This window comes from Vanellus vanellus (assembly GCF_965231255.1).
Source record: "Vanellus vanellus genome assembly, chromosome: Z".
Lineage (NCBI taxonomy): Eukaryota > Metazoa > Chordata > Aves > Charadriiformes > Charadriidae > Vanellus > Vanellus vanellus.
Window position 1 is genome coordinate 89,266,061 of NC_138908.1, and position 13,254 is coordinate 89,279,314.

The following is a 13,254-nucleotide window of genomic DNA, read 5'->3' on the forward strand; positions in this document are numbered from 1 at the left end:
CTGGAGTCTGCTTGTATTTTTCTTGATTGCATTCAAAGCCCACATCTTCCGTTTTCAGCTGATTCCCACTGACGGTGGTTGTCTCTCACTCATCTTCAGTCACACTGAAAGCTGTAGGCTTGTTTCAGCCTACACAGCAACTATTTCAGTGTGGGTTCACACAGTGCGTATTTTTAGCATCCAGCATTGCCTAAAGGATGGAGAGATTTCTTAGTTCTTTTGGCATTATAAAAAAGGGCCATGTGCATTTCCCAACATTGCACTTTTATTCTCTGTTAGCTAGAATCATCTTAGGGAAGATAACTGAGCTTGCATCACAGGAGCTGCTTCTCGCCCTTCTCTGAGATACTGCTTGCTTTTTCTAGAGTGTCGATCTTGTGGCTAGTGGTGCATGCAGTACCCAGAGGATCAGATCCCTGAGCTCTCACGTGTATTCCTGATTACTGGTACACCCATAAGTTTCCAGTCATCGCAAACCGAAGGAGTGGGCTCTAACAGTAGCGCCCTGCCTAATTGCTGTACTTTAACTCCGGCAAAGGTAGTAGCGCGTGTGTGAGCACTTCATCAGCTCGTGAGATACAGCCCCAGTGGGCATAGCCAACAAGTACAAATGGAAGACGGAGCCTGAAAAATCATGTGTCTTTCCCTTTGTGCACTTGACTGACAGTACGCCACTTCCTTTGCTCTCGTCAATTTCAGGCAGCCCAATTCGTAAGCCTTTCTTTAAAGCCAGTGAGTCCAGCTCACCATATTTCCATTTCCATCACTCCTGTAGCTTTCCCAGTTGCTCGCTGTGCCTGTGGTGTCTCAGGCCACGGCACGCAGCACGCAGCTTATGGGCCCAACTCGCCAACAGCTTCTGCCCTGGGCAGCCTGCACAGAGGAGGGGTTTGAAAGGACAACATTAAAACCTGCCCACCCTTCCCCAGGAAGGATTCTTTCCAACCTTTGTGTGCTTTTGGAGCCTTCTGTGATGCTTTTAAGGTATTTCTTCTGGAAACAGCAATTTTTCGCTTTCAAAGATTGCCTGGTATACTTTAGAGTCCTTTGCTGTCACCCCTTGTGCCTTTTCCCTTCACATGAAGTTTGTAAACAGGCTTTACTTCCCTTTGAGAGGACTTACCTATTAAACATTAGCCCAAGTGAATTTGTGCTGAACAAACATTTCCAGAGTGACCGATATCGAGGAAGAGCCATTTTCAGACTCAGTGGGACAAAGCAGCAGGAAGGATGGGGAAAGAGGGAGGTTTCACTTACCTGCCTCTCGTCCGCTGCTTGCTTTCTCTGGGGACATTATTGATGGCAGCAGTGGTGGGCAAGTGGCTTCGATGCTCCCCACTTTCAACACGAGGTGCTGTGCCACTGTACTGAGCATACGCTGCCATCTGCCACCTCTCATGCAGGTGTGGCTGCCAAATTCCCTGCGAGGTCAAAGATGAGAGATTGAATGTCTGTCGATGGTAGGAGCCACTGGCTTGGGCTCACAGATGAGGTGGCCTGAAAATGCATTCAGGAATGATTCCCAGCAGGAATCAAAGGATGCTTCTGCTCTAGCAGGTGCAACACTAATTACAGATGTGATTTTGCCTTTGCCACATGACACCTCCATGCGCTTTGCAACCACTGAATTACTCGCCACTTCTGCAGGAAAAGAGAAGGTTTCCAGATCCTAAACCTACCAACAAGAGGAGGTGGTTTAAGGCACCTTTAATCCCCTCATTAGCAGCAGTTGATGAGATACGCCATCCCGTGGGCTCGGGTAAGTGGTTCCTACCTTTCATCCTCCTCGGTGTGGTAAGGCTGCATTCACCCCTCCGCCTGTGCCCCCAAGCTGCAGCTGATGAAGCAGCCACCGCAGCAACGAAGCCACCGGAGCCACCGCCAGGAGCTGGGGAAGGACCCCAGCCCTCTTGCCTCTTTGTTCCTTAAGAATAGGTTCACCTTCACCTTCAGAAAATGAAGGTCATGCCTATTTAAATCGGTGCACAATTGGCTATGGTTATTAGGGAGGGAGGGGGCCTGGGAAGAACCTTTCCCAACAGCAGCAAGGCAAAAAGTAAACGGGAGGAGGAAGTGGAAAGTGGGTAGAACATGTTTAAGGATTACATCTTGGCATGCACAGCATGCAATTTCACAACTCATGTCACACTGGCTTGTGGTAAACCAGAAGCTATTAATCCCATGGGTAACAAAGGAAACCCGAGGGACTACCTCCTGCAAGCATTCTGTGAGAACACAGCGGGCAGCAGTGACGGAAGCGCAGACCTCTGCAGGCACAATCATACCTGCCTTGGAAAACACATGAAGACTTTAAAGTGCATGAATTGCAAAAGAGAGAGGAAAAAAAAAATAAAATTGCTCAATTAGCCTTTAGGGATCCAAGCTTTTTTTCAGCTCTGTCTCTTTTGGGACTTCCTAAAGCAAGGAGCTCTGCTTTGTAGCCTATGTTATAGATGGATGGCTGTAGGAACACATGTTTAGAGGAATTAATTGTAACTTTGTCCACTAGGAAGTTTCTTTCTACCAACCAGCAAGAAATCCCTCGTTTTCATGACAACAGAAAGAAAAGCAAGTGACCATGCATTAGAGTGAAAAGAATCCGGTTTAGAATGTGAATAGGAGTACAAATTACCGAGCATAAACACATACCCAAGTAACTGGCTGTTTGCAAACTAATTGGTTTTTCTAACAACTGCGGTTATACACAGGCAAAAAAAGAAAAAAAGAACAGAAGTGAGGAAAGGGGGACCCCTGACTGTTTATTTCTCTTCAGCGTAAATAGATCATCTGAGTTGTCTTAATAAAAGGTGCATTGTCCTTTTGAGCTGACTGTAGGTTTTATAGTTTCAACTCCCCTTTCCTCTTTTTGTCTAACGGGAAACTGCTCAGCAGAGGAGTTTTAAAGGATTTAGAGAATTGCCTGGTGGTACTGAGCCTGTGACAGAGAGAACAAGCTTGTCATAATTGGGCAACTTCCTGCAGCCCCAAAGGTATCACTTACTTGTAAGAAATGCAGCCTTGCAGCTACTGAAAAAGCACTCCATGCCCACGTCTGTGTTAGACCACATATAAGCAAATTCAGAAACGGCAGAAGACTATGTTTAACACAGGCACTTGCAGTGCCATTTTCAAAAAGCTTGCAGAATTATTTTTGTGTATCGCCAGGCAACATCAGCAATTGACCAGGTACTTTTTGTACTCTCCTTTAGGACTCAGGATACTTTCAGTAGTGGGGAACTTCAGACTTGGTCTAGAAACGTGGGCGGCAGTATCAGCCCATCTACAGAGTACGTGTAAAATGCAGAGTACCTAATGTTTGTCACTCACAAGCTTTTTTAGGAAATGCATACGTTTATGGCAAAACTAGGACCTCTGGATCCAGTTGTAGTAGCAACAGGTTTAACACTATGTACTGTAATCACAATACTTTGCATAAAGCTGGCAAAAAAAAAAAAAGGGGTAACACCATGCAAAACATTTCAAAAGAAATCTTTCTTTTCTTCATGGGGTTCAAAATATTCAGGGTATTTCTGTGTCCAAGTTGATATTGAAAACGTTGTTATTAATTACATACCCAAATTAAGTAATTACATTAAGAATATTTTCAAAACACAAAATTACCAAAATACTAAGCATTTAAACATTTTTTAAGGTAACGCTTTACAGATTAATTTTTTAATGCAAGCCCATTTGTTGACAATAATGTCATTCAGAAGTCTCCCCCGCTACCTGTCATAGCTGTCAGGTAACTCATGGCTGTAGGTTACAATGAGGATGGTGACAGGGACTCGGTGCCCAAGGCCCCATTACTGGTTTTGGTGCTGACTGCGGGGGGGGGGCAGAGGGGCCACGGAGTGCCCCGCGACAGCCTCTTCCACGGGCCAACAGCTCCTGTCAGCGCCGGGCATGCCGCTCCGCATGTGGTGCCCAAACCCGATGGCCCCCGAGGCCCACGTCCCCATGGTTTGATGGGCTGCAAGGGCTGAGCGACACTGGGACAGATGTCTTTGGCCACCGGCACGCTCGCCCCGAAGCAAGAGCGTTCCTGCTGCTGCGGGGCTGGCATTGACTGCAGGCAGTGGGAGTCGAACGTGACACAGGTGTTCGGGCTGTTTCTGACCTGCCTGTACCTCAGTTTAAAAGCAAAGACATTAAATTGTTGTGGACCATAAACCTTTCCAGCCCAGCGTGATCTGCGAGGCTGTGGTTTCGCAGGGTGCAGCCCTCAGGGGCAGAGCTGGCACGCATTGCCGCCACCCCAGTGTCACCGTGGCCGCCATGCTGCACCCGCCCCAGCTTGCCAGCGCTGTCGGGGGCAGCGGGCGGCTCAGCCAGGCTGTCGCTCCCAGAAGATCCTGGCACTTCCCAGGGCCACGAGGGGGGCCGTGGCAAGCAGCTCGCCGGTGGGCGGCAAAGTGGGGTGAGACAAATTCGACCCACATTTTTCTGAGGCAGGCGTAAACCTCCCCTCGGCAACCTCTGCAAGCGGCAACAACCACCTCCCGGGCGGCCCACGCCAGCCCCGCGCTGGGCACCCACGGCCAGCGCCCGCAGCCTGGCCACGAGTGGGCAGCCGGCGGGGAGGGAGGCAGGGGCGGGTGGCTGCGGTGCCGGGCAGGGTGGCAGGCGGCGTGGGGTGGCATGGCACCGGGCCTGGAAGGGACACACCGCCGAGGTGCCCAAGGCGCCACAGCCACAGCAGCGGGCGCGTCCTCGCCCCTGGGTTGCCCCTTTTCTCACGGAACCCAAATCCTGACAGCCATTGGCCAAAATTCCGTGATCTCCCTTCCCGTGTCTGTTTACACCGACGGGCAGGCGTGCCCATACCTGTGCCTGTGTACACGTTCGTATGGGGGCTGGTTCAGGTTTGGGTTGGTTTTTTTTGAGGTTGGTTGGGTTTGGGTGGTTTGGGGGTTTTTTTGGTGGTTTTGTTTTTTTTTTTTTTTTTGCTAAGCCCTCATTAACTCCACTCACGCTGTCTTACTCTGTTTGCCAGTGCTTAAGTAGTGCTTTTTTAAAAAAGCAACCAATTAGCACCTCATCAGCTCCAATTAGAGGAGACAAAAGCAGTGTAAAGATAACTCAATGAGAGGGGGTGGCACAACATCATGTAATCACTTAAGACAGCGGTGAGCATTCACTGCGCTGGCTGCGCTGGGCCTATTCACCTTTTCTCCTTCTCTCTGGATGCAGTTAAGACTTTCTTTTTTTTCCTTTTTTTTTTTTTCTTTTCTGGGAAGCCGGGCCTCCCAGGAGTCTCAGAGTCTCTCATTCAGGGCTACCTGTTTACAGCTCACCGAACAGAAGGACCTAAACAATCCTATATTGTACGCCCAGTGCTTCCTTAAACTTAGGCCTCCACAATGGCGTGTTTTCAGAAGCTGGGCAGAATAAGTTAAAGGCTAGCTTTATACTCATTAAGTGTTCTGCTTGTACTGTCTTCTAATTACATGGCAGGGCAACAATGTATTTTTTTTTTCAATGGAGTTCTTTGGAGCAGTTAATTTGCTGCCTGTACTAAATGCCCCAAAACATTAATTAGTGTGGAAGGAACCCTAATTTCCTCAGCGGCTTTCCTCTCCATTTACTTCCCTTGTTTTCACATAGGCTTGGATGAGCCTCTATAATGAAATTACCTCATTAATGCCTTTATTCTTGCAGAGTAACTCATTCAAGATCTACCATTTAGTTTTAATTTAATGCTGTCAAAAGCAAAAGGTGCATTCATGTCTTTGATTAGTGCATTTTTCTCTCTCTAAAGAGTGGACAGATTTAAATTATTAAGATGGCAAGTAGTGAGTTATAATTGGATACAAGCAGCACTTCAGTGAATATTAAATGCTTTCAAAGCCTGGCCTATGTGGTCTGCTGACTATTAACTGTGTCCAGTGAGTTATTCTGTGGGTTTTGAATTAACGGCACCTTAGCTACTGTGAAGCAAATTAAGTTTAATTTTGTTTATAAAAAACGGTGAAGTTGCGTTTATCAACATGACATTTAGTTGTAGCAGAGTTCAGTTTTCCCCATTATCCTATACTGACCTCATTGCTTGGTTAGGACTGCTAACACGGGGTCTCATCCTCTACTTCACAGTCATGCGACGTCTAGCTGGAGACTGGCTGCCAGGATAAGGCCTTTTATTTGCAAGAACTACTCAGTTCTAAATGTCGTCAAACAGAAACCACCGTAGCCACGTTTGACCACACTGATTGTCTGCTTGCAGAGTACAGTGGCACAAGGTATGTCTAGTGCTAATGGTGAATGCACAGTTACAAACTGGTTTGATACCAGAAACTGCGTGGCCAGGATTTAACATCTGATCCTTGATCTTTAATTCTCACTCTTCTCCCTCCTTTCATTTACAACTCATGTCACAAAATATCTGGGATGCATCAGAGAAACGTGTATGTCAGAAGACCTAAGCAACCTCTAGTCTGCTTGGCATGTGCATGTTACAGTTTATTGTGTGGCTGCAGTGCTACCAGAGGTCAAAAATCAGTCACATACACAGGGACAGGACCACTGGAGGGCTCTAGCGTAACCCTCTGCTCAACGCAAGCACAGTCACATCAGCTTGCTCACAGCCTTATCCAGTTGTCCAGCGCCTTTCAGTTTTGAGCATCTTCAAGGATGGAGATCCCACAACCTCTCTGGGCCCTTGTTCCAGTGTTTACCCACCTCTGTAGTGATGTTTTCCTTATGCAATTATAAGGAAATGATTGTATTTTCAATGCAAGTATTAAATATATGATAATGTTTTACAAATAACAAATTATAACTTTATTACAATGCATTACATATTCTATTTATTATAAATATTTGATATGCGTATTGCATATAGAATCATAGAATCATAGGGCTGGAAGGGACCTCTGGAGATCATCTAGTCCAACCCCCCTGCCAGAGCATCTATGATACTTGTACAATATATTATACAATTATTATATGATTATTTTATTATATTATTTAAATAATACAATATAATTATATTATATAAATTTGTTATGAGAGTATGCAGGTTACCTTTCTCAGGTTTCCTGCCCCTACAGAGCATGTATGTTGAGGTCTCACCTTGTGTGGAGTGAGGATGTGGCTGGGATGGCTGTTGCTGGCTAAGGAAAGACCGAAGGGAAAGGACAGGCGTGACTCCTGCACTGCCACGCAAAAAATCCCTTCTGCTGCCATCCTTTGCAGCACTTTGGGACCAGCTTGTTTGGCCCTTTGGTTCAGATGGTGCCTCAGCCACATCTGCGCTCCAAGTGACACAGTGACAGGAACAGCTTTCTGCCATGAGTCCATGCTCTGCAGACCAGACGTGTCCCTACTAGCTGACTGCGAACTCTGGGTTTCATGTGAGGACCATCTGGCCCTAAGACATGGAAGACGTGGGTGGTTTTTTGCATGTGTGCTTTTCCAGTTCAGAGTGCCTGAGACAGGGCAAGCGCTCTAAGCTTGAAGAACGTGCATTGCCTGCTGCGCAGCATGGTGTTAGGGTGTATAATGTGGTTTGAAACATAAAACCTGCAGAAGAAGGCTGCAAAGGGTTTGGGGAAGCAGTTCTGATGCAGTCTCATCTGTACTGCCTGTTGTCAATGATGCCCAGTGTGTGCTGTCGCTGCTGTTGCTCTGTGCTGCACCAAAGCCCTCTCACAAATTGCTGCTTAGCAGGAGCCAAAACCGTGCTAGCACCTGCAGCGTGAGTGACTGAGGTCCAAAAGCGGAGCTAGCTCTCTGGCTTTGGCTTATTTTGTAGTGAGAACATGCCATAAAGCCCTGTTTCTGTTCTAGGTCAGCTAAGAACAGTGCGGGTGGCTTGTGAAGAGCTGGCGTAAGTCCAGTCATTATCCAGATACTGGGTGTTTCTCTATGCCATGTGAAGGCCTCGGTCCAGGGAGTTTTCCCAGCATAATGTGTGCTGTCAAAACTGAGCTTCTCCTAACATCCAACGGCATTCTCCCCCAGGTCCCTGTTAGTCCAGTGACTGAAGCATAGGCTGAAGAAGTGATAGCCAGTCCAATTCTCTCTTCGACTCCAGGAGGTACGCACATTTCAAATCATCACACCGTGTCTTTCTTGGAGAAAGGGGAAGGAATGGTTCTGGCTATCTACTTCTTTCCCTCTGAAACATGGCATTATGCAGAAAAAGAGCCAGAGATAGCGGACAAGGCCCTCAGGCTGGGAGCTAGAGCTGCGTTTGGTCTCTGCCCCAAGAACTGTCCCTGTATTTTATGCTTGTATGATTATTTAATAAAACAATATAGTACTAGGAACAGAGAGACAAGGAACCAGGAGTCCTCTCTCCAAGGTGAGTGTCCTCTCTGTGGAATACCATGGTCATAGGAGTCACCTAAAGAACTCAGCTTCTGGTCCTTCCACTGAGGAGTACCAGATACGGAGAGCAACTAGGGAAGCTGTTCACTGAAAGAGCAAGTTGCATTTGGTGAACCCAGGAGTAAAACTGACTGGCTACAGATTTGTAGTGAAAAACTACAGTGGCGCTCAGTGAAGAACTGGGCTTAGTCCGAGTGCTGATCCCAAGCCTTATTTGCTACAGCTTGAAGACACTGCAGGACACACGGATGTCACCTCTGACAGGTGCCTGTGCCTGTCCTCAGGCAGAAGGCTTTGGCAGGTGGAAGGAAGCACTAAATATGAGCAGCAAGAATCACAACCGAAAAAACACAAGCATCAACTGAAGTGACAGTTCAAACACATTTTCGTTCCTCAGCGAGTATGGCACGAAAAGAAACAGCAGAATCTGGGCACATGGGGCAGACATAAGGAGAGAAATGAGGGAAAGATGGTAGGAGGCCAGCAGAGCTCTCGGGCAGTGCCTGGGTGCAGGGTCTCAAGGAAAGGAGAGAGGTGGAAGCGCAGCAGGGTCAGCCTGGCTCTGCCCTCGGTGTCCCACAGCACACACACACAGGAGTGCGGTGGTACTTCACTGCGCAGACGTACGTGTTTGGCAGCAGTGTTGCGTTCCTCGGCAGCTGCCATTTGCTCCCACCTTTGTGGCGTTAAACTGATTGTGAGACCGGGCAATGAGTTAGGTTAAAAACGTGCCCCTCCACTCCCCGCTTCGTTGACAGGTTAATTTGAAGTTCCCTGTTGGAGTTTATTGCACTGTCCCTCCCATCCATCCACTGGCACTGCTGGGCCAGAGGAAGCAGAAAGAGCAGCAGAGAAGGATGAGACACACAGACTGACCGTGTTGTAGCCATTGATGGAAATGGCAGTCTGTCCTTGAGGAGGAGACAGTTTAAAGCAGCTTTAAGAAAGGACGCATGCATGAGGAGCATGTCTTTGCCATCCATTTGTCAAGAAGGATTCTTGCCATAGGCTGTCAGTTGCAAACCAGAGAATTAACTACCCACTGATGAATGATTACTGGTCAGAGCTCTCATACTCCAGACAGAGTATTTGTTAGACTAACATAGTCCACACAGATGAGACCACAGTGCGAGAGTGCCCCCTTTTGCTCTAATGAGACTTTCAGAGCTGTAGGGGAATCGTATGCAGAAGAAAGGCTTCACAGCATCCAAAGGTGACTTTTACAGTGGGAAAAGTGGCATCTAACAGGGGAGGCTGACGAAGCCAGGAGGGTGAGTTACAAAGCACTGATGCTGGAAGAACAGCACAAGGAGAATCGGGAGACAGGTGAACTACAGGGCAGAAAGGTGAGCAGGGAGAATCTCTTTCTGCATTACTCTGGCCAGAAAAATGGTGTAAGTGTAATATCAGCAGGCTCTAGGGTAATGCATTGCTCAGGCATAGCAAAATGTCTGAGAAGAGATGAAAGATCTCTGTTGCATAACATAAGAAATGCCCCGGGTCTGATGAAGCTAGGCACGCTGCTTGATGCCTGTGGGAGCACACAGGCCTAGCTGCTCTCTACATCCCGGTGCCCTGTCCTCCCCATCCTCCCCGTCCTCCAGATTCAGGTGTCAGCGAGGGGAGAGGGAAGGCTGCTCCCTGCACAAAGGCAGCAAGGAGCTGTGGTGACAGGGAAGTGTAGGACAGTGGGGATCCTATTACTGAGGTATCCCATCACTGAGGTGGGTAACGGGAGTTAAATACAACACCAAATTTCTCTACAGTCCTCGGGAAAGAGAACAAAAATCAAACATTCAGAGTGAATGAGTAATGTGTCTGTGTGCAGCCTGCACTTCACTCTCTGGATCACAAGAATCATCTTACGTGGATACACTTATCTACCACTCTCTGCCTTCCACTTAGAGGATGCCCTGAAAGGCTTCTATAGTCAGATCAAGTCCTGCCCTGGCAGAATGTTTCCTTCTGTCTGCTGGAACCCTGGACGTGATCTACAATGTGTGCTGCATGTGGTCCCTGCCCTGGTGAACTCCTTTGTACGACCTGGGGCTATGCAGAATACCTGGTCGAGTCTTTTATTCAGTTTGATCGAAAGAGCCCTGACACGGCCAAGCATTCAGCTGAACGAGCATTTAACTAAGAATAGCACAAATAATTGAATTCAAATATATGTTAACAGCAATCTATTGAAACCTTCATAATGAAGGCCTGTGGGAACTAAAGGTAAATGAAAGAAGAGGAAAAGATTCTTTGTAGGGCTGTTAGGATGTAAAGACAACCCTGCTTCTTGCAGTTCTGCAGGGAGCCAGCAACCTGCAGATCTGCAGTGTTCCGCTTAGCCCCTGCATCACAGTAACAGTAAGGTGGTTATGGTGAAAGCAGGCTGAAAATTCACGTCACCTACTAAAAGGTGGTCACTGAAAAAAACGCAGTCTAACTGCCCAGAACTGGTGGGCCGAGTGACTGCAGCAGAAAGCTGGTGATTAATGCAATGCTTTTGTGTGAAGGGTTTACGTTCCACTCGGGTCTGTGGTGCGTGTATTTGCAGGTGAAATACAGGGGGGTTAATAGAAGCAGCAAGTAAAATCAGGCGTTTTCCTAACAGCGAGCAGCAGTGACACTAGGGGAAACTAGCAAGCTACAGGGTGATAGCTGCTGTGTTGAAAATACTCAGTGCATATTGTTTTTGAAGATCTTCATCAGGGAGCTGGAGCAACACCAACAAAGAAAAAATGAGCAGAGAAATGATTAAGCTGCCACAGGGGCTTAATCACTTTGTGGTAAAAGAACTAAGTGACTTAAAGGAACAGGGAACAACCAGTGTCAGAAAGGATCTTAACTGTAAAGTAAAAAAGGTAAATATATACGTAGGAAAGACACCTCTCCCTCACACATGCATAAGTTAGGCATCAGTGATGAAAGGCGGCACATTTTTAACACATTGTCTGCATAAATGTCTCTCTCACTTAAGATACTGTTAGACGGCTGTCTGTTGGTGGTAGGAGAGGAACTGTCTGTGGCACTTTTGTTCCTGATACTGTTATTTTAAACACCAAGAAACACTGAAAAGAGAAAGATACAAGATTTAACTAATTTACAGCAGTCGCAGCCGCCAAAGTTGTATTCAGCACTTTACCATGAGGGTGGCCCTTGTGCCCCAGAGCAGTGTGTTAAAGCAAAGCACGGTCAGGTCTGCCTGACAGGGTGATGGACCCCCTCAACCAAAACCTACAGACAAGGACTGTTCAGAAATAGCAAGTGCTTATCTGCACATTCGGAAACACTTTTTTTACTTATATGCCAAACTCAACTGCATTCACAAATCTGTCCCTCAGGGACCAGGCCTACGTTTCTGATTCCCTGCAATTCTGATGGTTTAGGACTGTAGCAAACGCCCACAAGCATACATTTAAGAGGTTTAACCAGCACAACATCCTCAAATTCCATCTGCCCCTCTGCTCGTTTAGCTTGGAAACTCCACACCTAAGTTTCCACTTGCCCGCTTTCACCAGCACGACACTGGGCAAAAAGTCTCTGGGCAAAGTGATAATCCCAATGAGGTCAGAGCTTTCTGTGGCTCCAGCAGCACGAAGCTCTTTCATGGTTCAAAGCCTGGCAGTCCTTTCTACCCCAGCTGAACTGGGTCCGGCAAGTGGAGGGCTGGGCACCTGTTCCCAGGCACATGCACACACACATGTGCCAACCACACACACTGACATGGGAAGCAACATTCAGCGCTCATAAAAATGCAAATGGCACTAATGGCCTCATCCTTTTCCCCTCTCTGGCTGATCAGGATGAAGGCCCGTTAGTGGGAAACATATAGCGTACGTAGATGGTGAGTCCCTCCAGTAGCTAGGCTTAGACACTCAGTCTGTCTGTCCCATAGCTCGACCCCGGGTCTCCATTGCACTCCTTCCCCCTCACCACTGCACTCCAGAGCTCTGACTTTGTTCCCATCCCCCTGTTCCCTTCCTCTGCACCTCCCTTTAGCTTTTGGCCAGCTGTGGGCCAAGGGCCTGGGGATGACAAGGCCCTGGAGCAGCAGGACTGATGGCGATGACGTCTGCCTCCCACTGGCTGCAGCTGTGGGCCAGGGGCTGCTGAGCTGGGCTACGGCCATGAGTGCAGTGTTCACATCACCCCGTCAGGGTAGGTCCAGGACGACAAAGCCAGTGTTGAGCGTTACATGCTGGGACCAGGACAGAGGCTGCAACTGGTGTCTAAAGAACAAAGTTAGAAGTTTATCAAGAAGTTTTGGCTGGGGCATGGTTGAAGCATCAAGGAACGTACCTGACCTCAAAGAGGATGTGAAACGAAACAATGCGTCTTACGTGTTCTTTTGCAGTTGGTGACTGAGACATAAGATAGCAAAATATAACCTCTGGACCAAGTTCGAGCCTAGAGTGTATCCCAAACTAACCTTGGGTAATTATAATGCTAAAATACACACCCCTTTGTGAATAATGAGCATGCTACTCAGGTGACCTCCCCAAATGTTTTGAACTGGAGCTTAGATGCCTATGTATAGTTAGGAGGGGTAACTGAATTGTTATTGACCAGTCTGCTGTATTTTATTGTTATAAATATCAGGTGGTGCTGGCTGTTGTTAAGCACCTGGCACCCGATTCTGCAGAATTGAAATAAAAGCAAATATCTTGACTCAATGTGTTGATTGGCTCTTGCAGATTGAGTGACATTTAGGGACAACACAACCACAGAACAGGCGAATGGGGCCGGGGGTGTGTGTGTCCCTGTGACCAGGAACATCCCAGGGAAGATGGCACAAAGGGGCAGGGGGCTCCAAGGCGTGCAGTGACCGGGTCCAGCAAGACCTGCACCAGGGCCAAGGATGGGAGGCTGTGGCGCCAGAGTCGTGGGTGGCCCAGGACCCAAGCGGACGGGGACAGCCGTTGCACCGGG